Genomic DNA, 11,981 nt, shown 5'->3' with positions numbered 1-11,981 from the left:
GTGATGGTAGTATCGTAGCTTTGTCCCCCGCCCTCCCGACCCCACCCAACACAGTTCCCTTTCACTCTCTTCAAAGTCCAAAAAGCCAAAAAAGCCCACCACACATCAAAGCATTGGCTTTTCTTTGCCTTTTGTTTTTCCTCTGTTCATTCCTTTAACAATTTGTTCATGTTTGTTACTCCATTTTCTCTGCACCTGAAAATGGGGGAGGATTCATACTTCAAGTTCCTTGTTATTATTTGACCACCCTTCCCCCCTTTTATTCAACATGACTTTCTTATTCTTCATCATTTTCTTCCTTTGTTTAGAAAGGGATTTTATTGGCAATAATTTCACTTAAATTTCCATTTTCCTCTGGTTTTTAGCGTTTTGTTCTTTGACCACTCTTTGGTGTTTTGTTTGGTTATATGGGTGCTTAATTACAGTGAGGTGAAAGCCTTTGTTTTTAAGGAAAAAAAGGAAAGAGCTTGGGGTGTTCATGGAAATTGATCTGAACCATTCAGTGAATGAGGTGGAGAAGACGACTGCAGTTTGCGATGGAGAGTGTGACCAAGTGAACTCTTTGTCATTTTCTTCTTCTTCTTCAAGTTCTTCAAACTTAGCATCACCACCATGACCATGTTCATCCTCTTACATTTACTTGGAGTTTTGGCATGCTTGTGTTGGCCCTCTCACTTCACTCCCCAAAATTAGAAATGTCACACTCCAAATTAGAGGCTAAAATTTATTAATTTTTAAAGTATCGAATTAATGTAGTAACAAGGGAAATATTGGGGGACCAAAATAAAAGATTTCAGAATTTATAGGCCTTTTTAGGAAGTTATAGGAAAATTCAGGGACTTGAACATGAATTTTCAAATTTTTAATACACGATTAAAAATTCCCCCCATATTGGTAAGAACCAAAATCCCCAAATCCATGTCAAAATCCCCAAATCCATGTCAAAATCCCCAAAAATTTCCTCCCACCCAATTGAAGCCTCACTGGGCCCCAAGCCCTCGCCATCTAGCCATGATTCGGCCTCCCCACTACCCCGTTTGAACTGTCAATAATCAGTGACTTTAGCCTAAGCACCCTCGCAGCGTAAATCAACGTCAATCGACGCTGTAAATCCCGTCGAACATCCCCGTCGTCACTATTTTTCTCCCCAATTCAGAACGTTCCAACCACCGGTGAGTCTCACCGCCCTTCCCATCATGTTCCTCAACCGATTTTGCTCAAAACCCGACTGGTGAGTCACTTCATCGTTGTCGGTTTCTCTCCGTCCTCGGCGTAGGTAAGTGTTTCGACCATTTTCTTTATTTTCGATGGATTTTGGTATGATGTTGCCTAATGTATTGATTTAAATAGGGTATTTGGAGTTATAGGAGAAATCAACCAGTTTTCTTGCTCTGTTTAGCCACCGTATACGACGTCTCCCACGCGTGGGGCTTGTTTTAGCCCAAGTAAATTTCCAGAATCGAGTTTACTTTACTCGACCCGTCTGATCCGACCCGACCTGACCCGCCTTCCCGACTCAGTCACTGAGTCAACTTAGTTGGGTCAACTCGGCTGAGTTAATTCGTTGACTTTGACCGAGTTAACCCATTGTTAAACCATTGATCATTGACCGCCGTTGACCGACCGTTGACTTTTTTCGGGTACACCTATTTTTATGTTTTTCGATGTCTTGAGTCCGTTTTGCCAAATTCGAACCCGGTAAGTTTGTTTTCACTGATTAACCACCCGATTTGATTCATTTTTCGCAATTAAGCTCTGTTTCTGATGTAATTTTTGTTGTTGTGTATCTGAGGAATTATTGGATGTTGAATTCAAGTTCGAGGACGATTGAATGGAGTTTAAATGGTCGATTGGTATGGCATGGAAATCGATGTAATACATTACTACCTGTTTCATGCGTTATGGAATATATTGGTATTGATTTCTGCATGGATGAGTAGAATTGGTCACATGTATGCAGTGATCACTTCCTAAACTCGAACCGAATATTATAAAAAGTAGATAACCAAATATGACTTATATGACTTGCTTAAGAAATTGGAAGATCAATCGGAAATAATAATAATAAGTTTGGTGATTCAATAATAAATGATTTGATTTTAAGATATGTGAATTTGGATAATTTTTCTTAATTGTTAAATATCAAGATTTTTTGGATATAAAATTACCGAAAAGAAAACCATGGGATAAAATTATGAAAATACCCTTGTAATGGAAAATGACCAAGACTTCCCAGTATGGTGAAAGATAACCTAGAAAAGACATACTTGACCGGTTATCAGAAATGCTACATATGATTGAATTGAAAGGAATTAATAAAATGTCCTCAAGCTTCGTAATTACTATAATAACCTCCAATGATCAAAGGAATAAAATACCATGAACACTAAAGGAACTAGAATTCATTCAAGCCTAATTTATCGAAAGTATGCCACTGATAAAATTGAGTGGAATAATGATGATACGCTTAAAGAGTAAAAAGCACAATGGATGACTATGATAAGGGAGACGATCTAAGAACTTATGTTTTGATCCAGTTGAACTTTGGAATCATTGAATTAAATTCCGGATCCATATTGGAATTATAAAATTGCCCCTGAAGTGTACAATGAACAAAATGCCTTTAAATAGTAAAATGACCTAAAGTATCTCCAATTCATGGAATAACAAAATACGCTCAAGCTCTGAAATGATTAAATCAACCTATAATACCAAAATGTCTTTATTATATGACCAAATTGAACTGAACAGAAGTACCATATGTATCTGAATTTCAGAAACATCTGAATTATTTTGGAAAACTTCGAACTGATCGGGATATACTTGACTACTAAATGAACTAAGTAACCTAAATGATTAAAGATTAAGTAAGTTATTTGGATAAGTCTGGAAATACTGATGAACTTACACGATGTATTGTCCCTATGAGTTATATACCACGAATTAAGTACGTCGACAATTCCTGATATTGTTGCAATGTGGAAATGAAATAAAGACCAATGTAATATATGTTCATCTCCTTAAGATATATTCAATGATGATTCTGAAGGTGATCTATAGACAAGAATTATTGGTATTAAAGAGGGAATACCCTGGAAGGGAAACGAATTGACCGATCGATATGCATTAGTTCTGGGAGTTGTTTAGCTCAAGTTAATTCGATAATCCGATATATCGACACATATTGTAAATGTCCTGAATCTTCGTTTCTCTCTTATCAGCTCAAATCACTTCGACCATATCTAAACACACAAGTAACTCAGATGCAAAGGATCTTGAATACTGCATTTGGTTCAATTGAGCTTAAAATCCTATTAATTCAATGCATAATCCTGAATACCCCTGATTGTTTGAGTAATGGAATCACTATCCGTAAATCTGAATCTAGAATTTATTATGTATAAAGGTTTCTAAACACTTTCATGATGCACCTGAATTATAGCGGGATTCGAAAGTATCAACTTTAAATGTCTGATTAGATCCATTAGTAATCGATCCCTTTCAATAAGACTTCGATCCTAGAATCCGATCAAAGTATTTAAGTTTCACGTTTTCCTAATAACTATTCAGTTTGGATCCTCTAGTGTGTTCCCCATGTACTACGTAATGGTTTTATATATTTTGAAATGAGTTTTACCAAAATTATTGATTTATTGGTTTAGGAACCATGGCAACATGGTATGTGTTCTCTGATTATGATTTTCACTGAAAAATATGAATTCTTCTTATTTATGGAATCATGGAATTTACTAGTTTATGAACTATGGTTTTCTGTTTTCATTGGTTACTATTGGAACTATTTTATTGGGACATTATCTGGGTAGCTTGAAGGTTCAATTCTGATTAAGCTGGTAAATCCTTACGAACCTAAGGTGATCCTTGGGTAGGCTTTGAAGCCCCGAGAAACTTTCTTGGGTAGGCTCTCAGGCCCCAAGGCACTCCATTGGGTTAATCATGAGACTACTTATGGTGTACAAATGGAGATCAGTTATATGATTTATTTCATTATCATGTTTATGTGATATTACTGGATCGCGATCTAGATATTACAGTTTATTGTTAAAATTGATTTTTACTGGATTTTTATATGGGTAGAATTCTGGAGTATGAAGGTCCAGCCCTGATCCAGCTGGTAAATCCTTACGGCCCTAAGGTGACCTTTGGGTAAGCTCTTGGGCCCCAAGGCATTCCCTTAGGTTGGCTCCCTTTGTTGTGTGCTTAGGGTAAGCCCTTATGGATGTAGTTTTGGGCAACTGCATAATGGTGTTCGGTTGGAGGGTTCTACTAAGGCTTTGAAAACATGTTTTAAACAGTCACTGTTTTAAAGAGATCTATATCTTTTCATTGGTTTTGGTTGGAACACACTAAACACCGTATTCCAATCTCCTGAAAACATTGTACTCTGAATGTTTTCTATGAACTGAGATCTTAATGGATTTTATTCAATGATCTATCAGTGGAACTCCATTTTATTCCGAAAACCTGTATACTTCTGATTTAATAAGGAAATTTTATTGTTTTACATTTATCTTCATGTCATGTAGCATCAACTGGTAGTATTGTATTACTGAGCTTCCCAAAGCTCACTCTTTGACTTACTATTTTAGGTTAAAAGAGTCAAACCTATGCAGCTATGGACATCAATAAGGGAGTTTCACTGGTGTTGCTTGCGGAGTACGGTGCATGTGATTAGGGGGCATGTAGGTTGTATTTTGTTTTAAATACGAGTCTGAAAATCTGTTTTATTTCTTAATACTAGTAAATTTTACTTTTTTATTTATAAATTGATTTTATGATTTTACATGTTTCAATAAAAAAAATTAATTTTCCCAAGATTTTTACAGGGGTCACTCTGGTGACCCTAAGGTGACACCCCGGATCGGATCGGGCCACCCGCATCGGTCCGAGGGGTTACAAGAAATCTTGTTGTTTACTTCCCTCAAGGTCATTTAGAACAAGTAGATTCTGTTTCTCCATTGGAAATCTCCACATTTGATCTTCCCCTCAAATCTTCTGCAAAGTGGTGAAAGTCCAGCTTCTTGTAAGCGCTAAATTCTCTTTGCATTAGGCATTAGGTTCCCCTCCCCAAAAGGTTATATCTTTCCATTTTATAAAAAAAAGGGTGCTTAAATTGTAGTTTCCTTTTTTTTCCTAAGGAAAATAAGGAGAATGATGAGGTCTATACACAAGACACTTTACTTCCTCAACCAGAGGTATGTGTAATTCTTATACTGGTTTACAATTTTTGAATGTTGCATGATTCTAAGTGAAATTGTGAGGTTTTTTCTTTCTGGTATTACTTTCTTGGGGAGTTTTACAATCCTTGTTATGGTTTTAGTGACTTGAATGAATTATATGCATCTTTATACACTTCCATTGTAAGAGGTAGTCCAAATTCCATTATTTTTGGTGATATAATTTTGGAATTTTTGTGCAGTTAGTAGGGCTTGGTTTGGAGAGCAAGCAGTTGGATGAACCAACTGCGGATGAGGGAGATGATGGATCTCCTAAAATATTAACCCCTCACATGTTCTGTAAGACGCTAACTGCATTGGACACCAGCACTCACGGAGGGTTTTCCATTCCTCGTAGAGTTGCGGAAGACTGCTTTCCGCCACTGGCATGATTTCATATTCTTAATACTTATGTACCATTTATCTGGATGCCTATCGATCCTAGAAATTTCATGCATATGCAATGGTGTTTGCCTTGATTTCAGTATTATAAAATGAAGAGGCCATCTCAAGAACTTGTTGCCAAGGACCTGCATGGAGTTGAGTGGAGGTTCCGACGTATATATAGGGGTAATTAACATAACGGATTCAACGTTTTGGATAGTAGTGTTTAGATTGTATTTTATATTGAAAGAAACAAAGCAAGATATAGCTTTATGCTTATTAGTATTTAGGTCAACCGAGGCGACATCTCCTTACTACAGGCTAGAGTATTTTCGTGAGTAGAAGAATCTTGTTGCTGAGAATGCAGTGCTCTTTCAAAGGTATGTACTTCTGACAGTGACTAATCGATCCGATATATTTTCCTCGAGCAGATGGCTCAATTCCTCATTGATACTTTGGAATTGTTCACAAGAGGAAACTTATATAAGAGAATGATAGAATCATCATTGTAATAGAACTGTCATGATAACTTGAAATGCCTTTTTATTACTTGAGAATCAAAAATATAATTAAAGTTTTTAGAGTTCCGAGGCTGCCTTGTGTTCCCATGGCCTAGGTTGTTTGAAGTTCTCTCTTATTTATTTTCTTCAACATCATAGCGTTGATGACCGTGTGCTTAGGTTGGGAATTAGGAGATTGTACGACCAAGAAATTGCCTCCCTGAATCAGTTATCACGAAACAAAATACGTATCCAAATGTTCTTTCTCCGGTGGCTAATGCATTATCCACTAAAAGCATGTTTCATGTCTTATACAGTCCAAGGTAAAGCTTCTTTCACCTTACTTCAATAAACCGAATGGTATACGACTAAGAAAATAAAAGAAAAAAGGAATAAGTTAGGTTGTGATTTAAATAAAAAAACAAGATTTTATAAAGAGAAAATAACCTCAGTGACCAAAAATGCCTTATAATATACGAATTTAACCAATTTTTTTTGGATTTGCCAAAATGACCAACAAATTCGCAACCCAATTTCCAATTTCGCAATGCGAATATGTAAATCGCATTGCGATTTTCCAAATTCGCGTTGCGATATTCCAAATTCGCAACGCGAAAGTCAAATTCGTAACTGAATTTCAAATTCGCAACTGAATTTCAAATTCCCAACGCGAATTTAATTTCGTAACAGGTTTTAGTTTCGCAATACAAATGTTTTGGGTATATAACAATGCAGTAGCAACTTCTCATAACCTAAATCCCTAAATCGCAACTCATTCCATCTCCATCTATCACTCTCTCCGGGAACGTCCGGCAACATCCGTTCCTATATCCAACGACATCCTTCCCCATCTCTATTTTTCTTACATAATTTTATTTCTATATAATTTTTCAATGATTTCTCTCCCAAATTATCAACTATCAACTTAATAAAGGTATGTTTTTCTCTAAGTTAGTGATGATATCTAGTTTATAGCTCGTTTGTTTAGTAAATTAATTTACAATTTTTAGAATGAAATCATCTAATGTTGATCATGTTTGGATAGATTTGTGTTTTGGAGGGTCATGGGAGAATGTTCATGGTGTTTTACAATATGTGCCTTTACCCATGAATCTTCAACTAAAACTGTCATTAAAAAAGTTAACTTATGAAACTCTAATATTACGTGTTGCAAAGAAATTGAATTTAGAGCCTCTAAGTGGATTTAGCCTATCTTATTTGAGAAAAGGTAAAGTTTATTTGTTAACTGACAATGAAGATGTTGAACGATTCATTGCTTACATTAGTGTTTTGCAAGAAGATGATGTTACATTATATGTTTTCGAACCTAGAAGTAGTGAAGTTGGGTCAGTAGCGGGTAGTAATCAACTAAGTTTTTCAACCCAAAATTTAATGGTTCCACCACAATTTCATCACCAAGCAAATTTTGTTTCACCACATTTCCAATACCAAACACAATATCAAACATAATCTCAAAACCCACAACCTTTTCCTAATCCAAATCCCAATAAACTTTCAGCACCAAATTCCGATTTTCGTATTGACCAGTTAGACGATTATGAGCCAACAGAAAAAAATTGTGAGTACTAGTCAGTATTCGAAATTTGATCTTGGTCAATACCCGGACTTTGATCTTGGTCAATACTCGGATTTTGATGATGTGATGGAAGAAGAAATAGACCCTGCATGTAATGATTTTGATATTGGTCAAAATTCGAATTTTGATGATGAAACAGCCGCTGCCGAGGAAGATGTTGTTGATGATAATGAGGAGGAAGTTACGACTGTGAATGAACATGTTGAACATCCATTTTGTAATTCATATAACCCTGAATAAGAAAAATAAGAAGAAGAAGAAGTCCCCGAAGAAAGGAAAAAGAAGAAAATGCCACGGGAGTATAACTGGAATATGCCATAATTACTTCAGATACCGGAAGAAGAGTTGGTAAAGATATCAGTTGATTATTACACAAAAGTTATTCGTATCAAGAAAGATGATTGTTTTGATACAAATGAAGACTTGAAGATATCTTTGTATACGAAATGTGTGGAAGATGGCTATCAACTAAGAGTTAACAAATCAAGCAAAGATCGTTTCGAAACAAGGTGTATGATTGACAAAAACTGTACGTGGCGTATGATTGCTAAGAGGATAAAAGATTGCGAAATGTTTCAAGTTAGGACTTTTATTGATAAACATACATGTTCAAGAACCCAAGTTTTTCCTTACCATAGACAGGCAAACAAAAAGGTGTTGGGTGGTTTTCTGGCTGAGTTAATGTTTTTGAATGGAATGGTATATCGGGGACATGAAATTATGACTGACATGAATGCTCGGTTCAAGATTAGTATCTCATATTCTCAAGCTTGGAGAGCCAAATGTTATGCCTTGGAATTGTTGAGGGGGTCGCTAGAAGCATCGTTTGCCCAACTGTCGGCTTATTGTCACAATTTAAAGATGAAAAATCATGGGTTGGTAACTCATATCAAAATAGATAGAGATGGACGCTTTGAGTTGCTGTTTATCACCATTGGTGCTGCGGTTAGTAAATAATTATAATATTGTTGACTCATTTTTGTTACTTGCATGTATTTCACATTTAACTGATTATATTTCTTGTGTATATGATTTTGTAGATTCGTTCGTTTATTACTTGCATGCGCCCAGTTATTATAGTTGATGAAGAACATTTGAAAGGTCGATACCTTGGAGTAAACTTATTAGCAGTAGCCATTGATGCTAACAATGGGATACTGCCAATAGCTTACGGGGTTGGCAAATCTGAAACCTCTGATTCATGGACATGGTTTATGGGGCATCTTAGGGATTGTATAGGTCCTATTAGCAATCTGACAATCTTATCCGATAGGGCAAACTCAATTGACAACGCTGTTAGAAGGTGTTTCCCAGATGCTTTTCATGGACTTTGTGGTGTTCATTTATACAGAAATCTAAAATCAAGGTATGCTGGTATAAAAAATCATAAATGGACATAATAGAAGGTTGTAAAAGCTTATCGGGAAGTGGATTTTAATAAGCATATAAATTGTTTAAGACGTGTTTTGCCTCAATGTGCTCAAACACTAGAAGATGTCGGGTTTGAAAGATGGTCAAGAGTACATCAACTTGGAGCAAGATATGGTTTCATGACATCTAATAGTGCAGAATCAATCAACGCTCTAAGTCGTCATTCCCGGAAATTACCCATTACTATGTTAATGGAGTTTTTTCGAGCCTCTATTCAACAGTGGTACTACAAGAAAAGAAACCATGCAGATATTATTTCTTTAAATTCGTAACTTATCATATATTTTACTAAGTATTATTTATTTAAATTTACAGGAACATTGGAATGTCAGGTTACACCATGGACTGAAAAAAAGATAACAAAACGTGTTGTGAAGTTAACGTCCTGGAGAGTTGAACCATGTTCAAACACTTTGTTTGAAGTATTGAATAATAACTTAAATGGGCTTGTCGATCTAAATGCAAAGATGTGTAGTTGTAAGAAATGAAAAACATCTGGTTATTCGTGTGGCCATGTTATAAAAGTTGCTCTTCATCTAAACCAAGATGATTCAAGACGCTATGGATTGCTACACTACAGAAGTATATCGACAGACTTATGCCGAGATTGTCTACCCATGTCCACATCCTTCTGAGTGGGACATACCAGATGACTTACAAATAGTTTTGCCACCAGTCATGGACAGCAGGCTACCTGGCTGACCAAAAAATCACGATCGTATACCGTCTAAGGGTGAAGAGAAGAGGATATCGACATGTAGTCGGTGCAAGGAGAGTGGTTATACAAGGTTGACCTGTGGATCACCAGTGCCATCACAATCATCTTTTCCTCTACCAAAAAATAGATCCTCATCAAAATCTAAAGCTCATATGGTGCCAAGCAAAAGGAAATCAAAATCGCAATCAAAATTAAAATCCCAATCACAACCGACTTCACCTTTTGGGACTTATTAACTTAGGTGATTTTTAAATGCAAACATTGTATTATGTGTATTTTATGTGTGAATGCATACATTTTCAGTTAGACATTCATTAGTAACTTGATTTTGAACATTGATATGATTTGTTCAGTTGTTATCATGTTGGGATTTTCTCGTGTTTGATTGCTTGGATAGTTGTTCTCTTGCTTCTTCAAGTGTCCTTAGCTTGTATTTATAGCTTGGAATGTGTTTGATGTTGTATATACCTTGATGTTGTATGTTGCGATCAATGCGAAAGTCAAATTTGCAACGCAAAATAAGTATTGCGATAGTCAAATTCGCAAAGCGAAAGTCAATTTCGCAACACGAAACTCAAATTCGCAACCCGAAAATCGCGTTGCGAATTTGTACCTTCAACAGGTCTTTTTTGCCTTCAAACATAATGCAGATTGTTTTTTTTAGAAACAACAAATCAACTTTTACAAATCAATTAAACAAGCAAAAAAATAATTCTTATTTACAAATCAAATTAAAAAAATCAACTTTTACAAATCAATTAATCAAAAAATAAATCTTATTTCCTCATCAATTGTAACAAATCAACTTTCAATGTAAAATTCAATTAAACAAAGAAAAAAGTATACCCCAAACTGTTGTTTATGCACAAATACATTTCACGCAACTCACTTCAGGATTAACCTGCAGAAACCAAACATTTGCTCAAACAACACTTTCTACACATCTAAACCAACAAACAACAAATTACTGAATTCTAGGTACTTAACCAAATATTTTTAAACCAATTAAAGAATATATATGTTAACAACACTTGCTCAAACTTACCAATTGTTTATGTACAACTTTAAGCATGCGATTGCAGGTAGGCAGCGTCTCGAATATATCGATCTGGCCATATAATGCCAAAACCACAAGCCTACTGTAGCTCTATCTCTATCTGTGGGAGGTAGATATTGTATACTTTCTGTCGTCAAACGTTCCAAGCAAAAGCATACGAGAGGACCACAATCCCCTCTGGCCCCCTGCGTTTTTTATGGCACAGTCTCGTCTCTGATCATTGTAATTTTGAACTTCTTTGGCTTCTTGTTTCCAGATTTTGTCCAATAATCAATCGCATTCAAGAATTTAGCCAAATGATCGCTCCATCTCTTTGTAATAATATCTCTCAAATCAAACAATGGTTTGTAATTCAACATGCTGTCATATACCACTGTCTTCAGGGATGGGAGCTGAAGCTCGACGAGAAGCCAATGACGCTTTTCCAAAATAGGGATAAACACCTGCAATCATAAATAATTGCGCACATCAAATAAAATTTATGAAAACCTTTAAAATGTTCAAAAAATAAATACTAACCTTATCGACCTCCCACCACGCAGGATAAAGTTTAGTTTTTCCATTAGCCAACTTATATGAAGCATCTCTCTGATCCTTCAAGTGAGTTGCGTGAAAAGACGTCGGCATAATAGTCCATCGAATACCTCTTTTCTTCAATTTCCTTATTATTAGAAGACGTGACACCAATGCATCAATATGTTGTTTTATAAAAAAATAAATATATTAGTGAATTTATTAATAATTTAAAAAAATTAATCAAAATGCAATATAAGAAGAATATAATACTTACCCCCCTTCGAGGTAGCCATTATCTTCAACCCTTAATAAAATACCCCACTAAGACCGATCAAGAAACAAATGAATAGCATCGTCGATTTGGCATAGGTCAGAATAACACCCCTTCCTCCGCTCATGTAGATAAAAATCAACTGCGGTCTTAGCCCAAAGGGTATTATCCGTAATTGTGTCTGGTAGTGTTTCCATCTCCTGCAGAGGAATGGTATTGGTCTGTAACTCATACGAAAGCCAACACGTATCCACCATATCGGGCACGAGAGGT

At 35.8% G+C, this 11,981-nt stretch overlaps 1 pseudogene; it reads left to right on the top strand.

The window, feature by feature from the left end:
* Positions 1-478: 478 nt before the first annotated feature.
* LOC120168014 overlaps positions 479-11,981 on the top strand; it is a 55,448-nt pseudogene continuing 43,945 nt past the window's right edge.

Source organism: Hibiscus syriacus, unplaced genomic scaffold (genome assembly GCF_006381635.1).
Source record: "Hibiscus syriacus cultivar Baekdansim isolate YM2019G1 unplaced genomic scaffold, ASM638163v2 tig00111708_pilon, whole genome shotgun sequence".
NCBI lineage: Eukaryota > Viridiplantae > Streptophyta > Magnoliopsida > Malvales > Malvaceae > Hibiscus > Hibiscus syriacus.
This window is presented reverse-complemented; position numbering and strand designations above follow the sequence as displayed.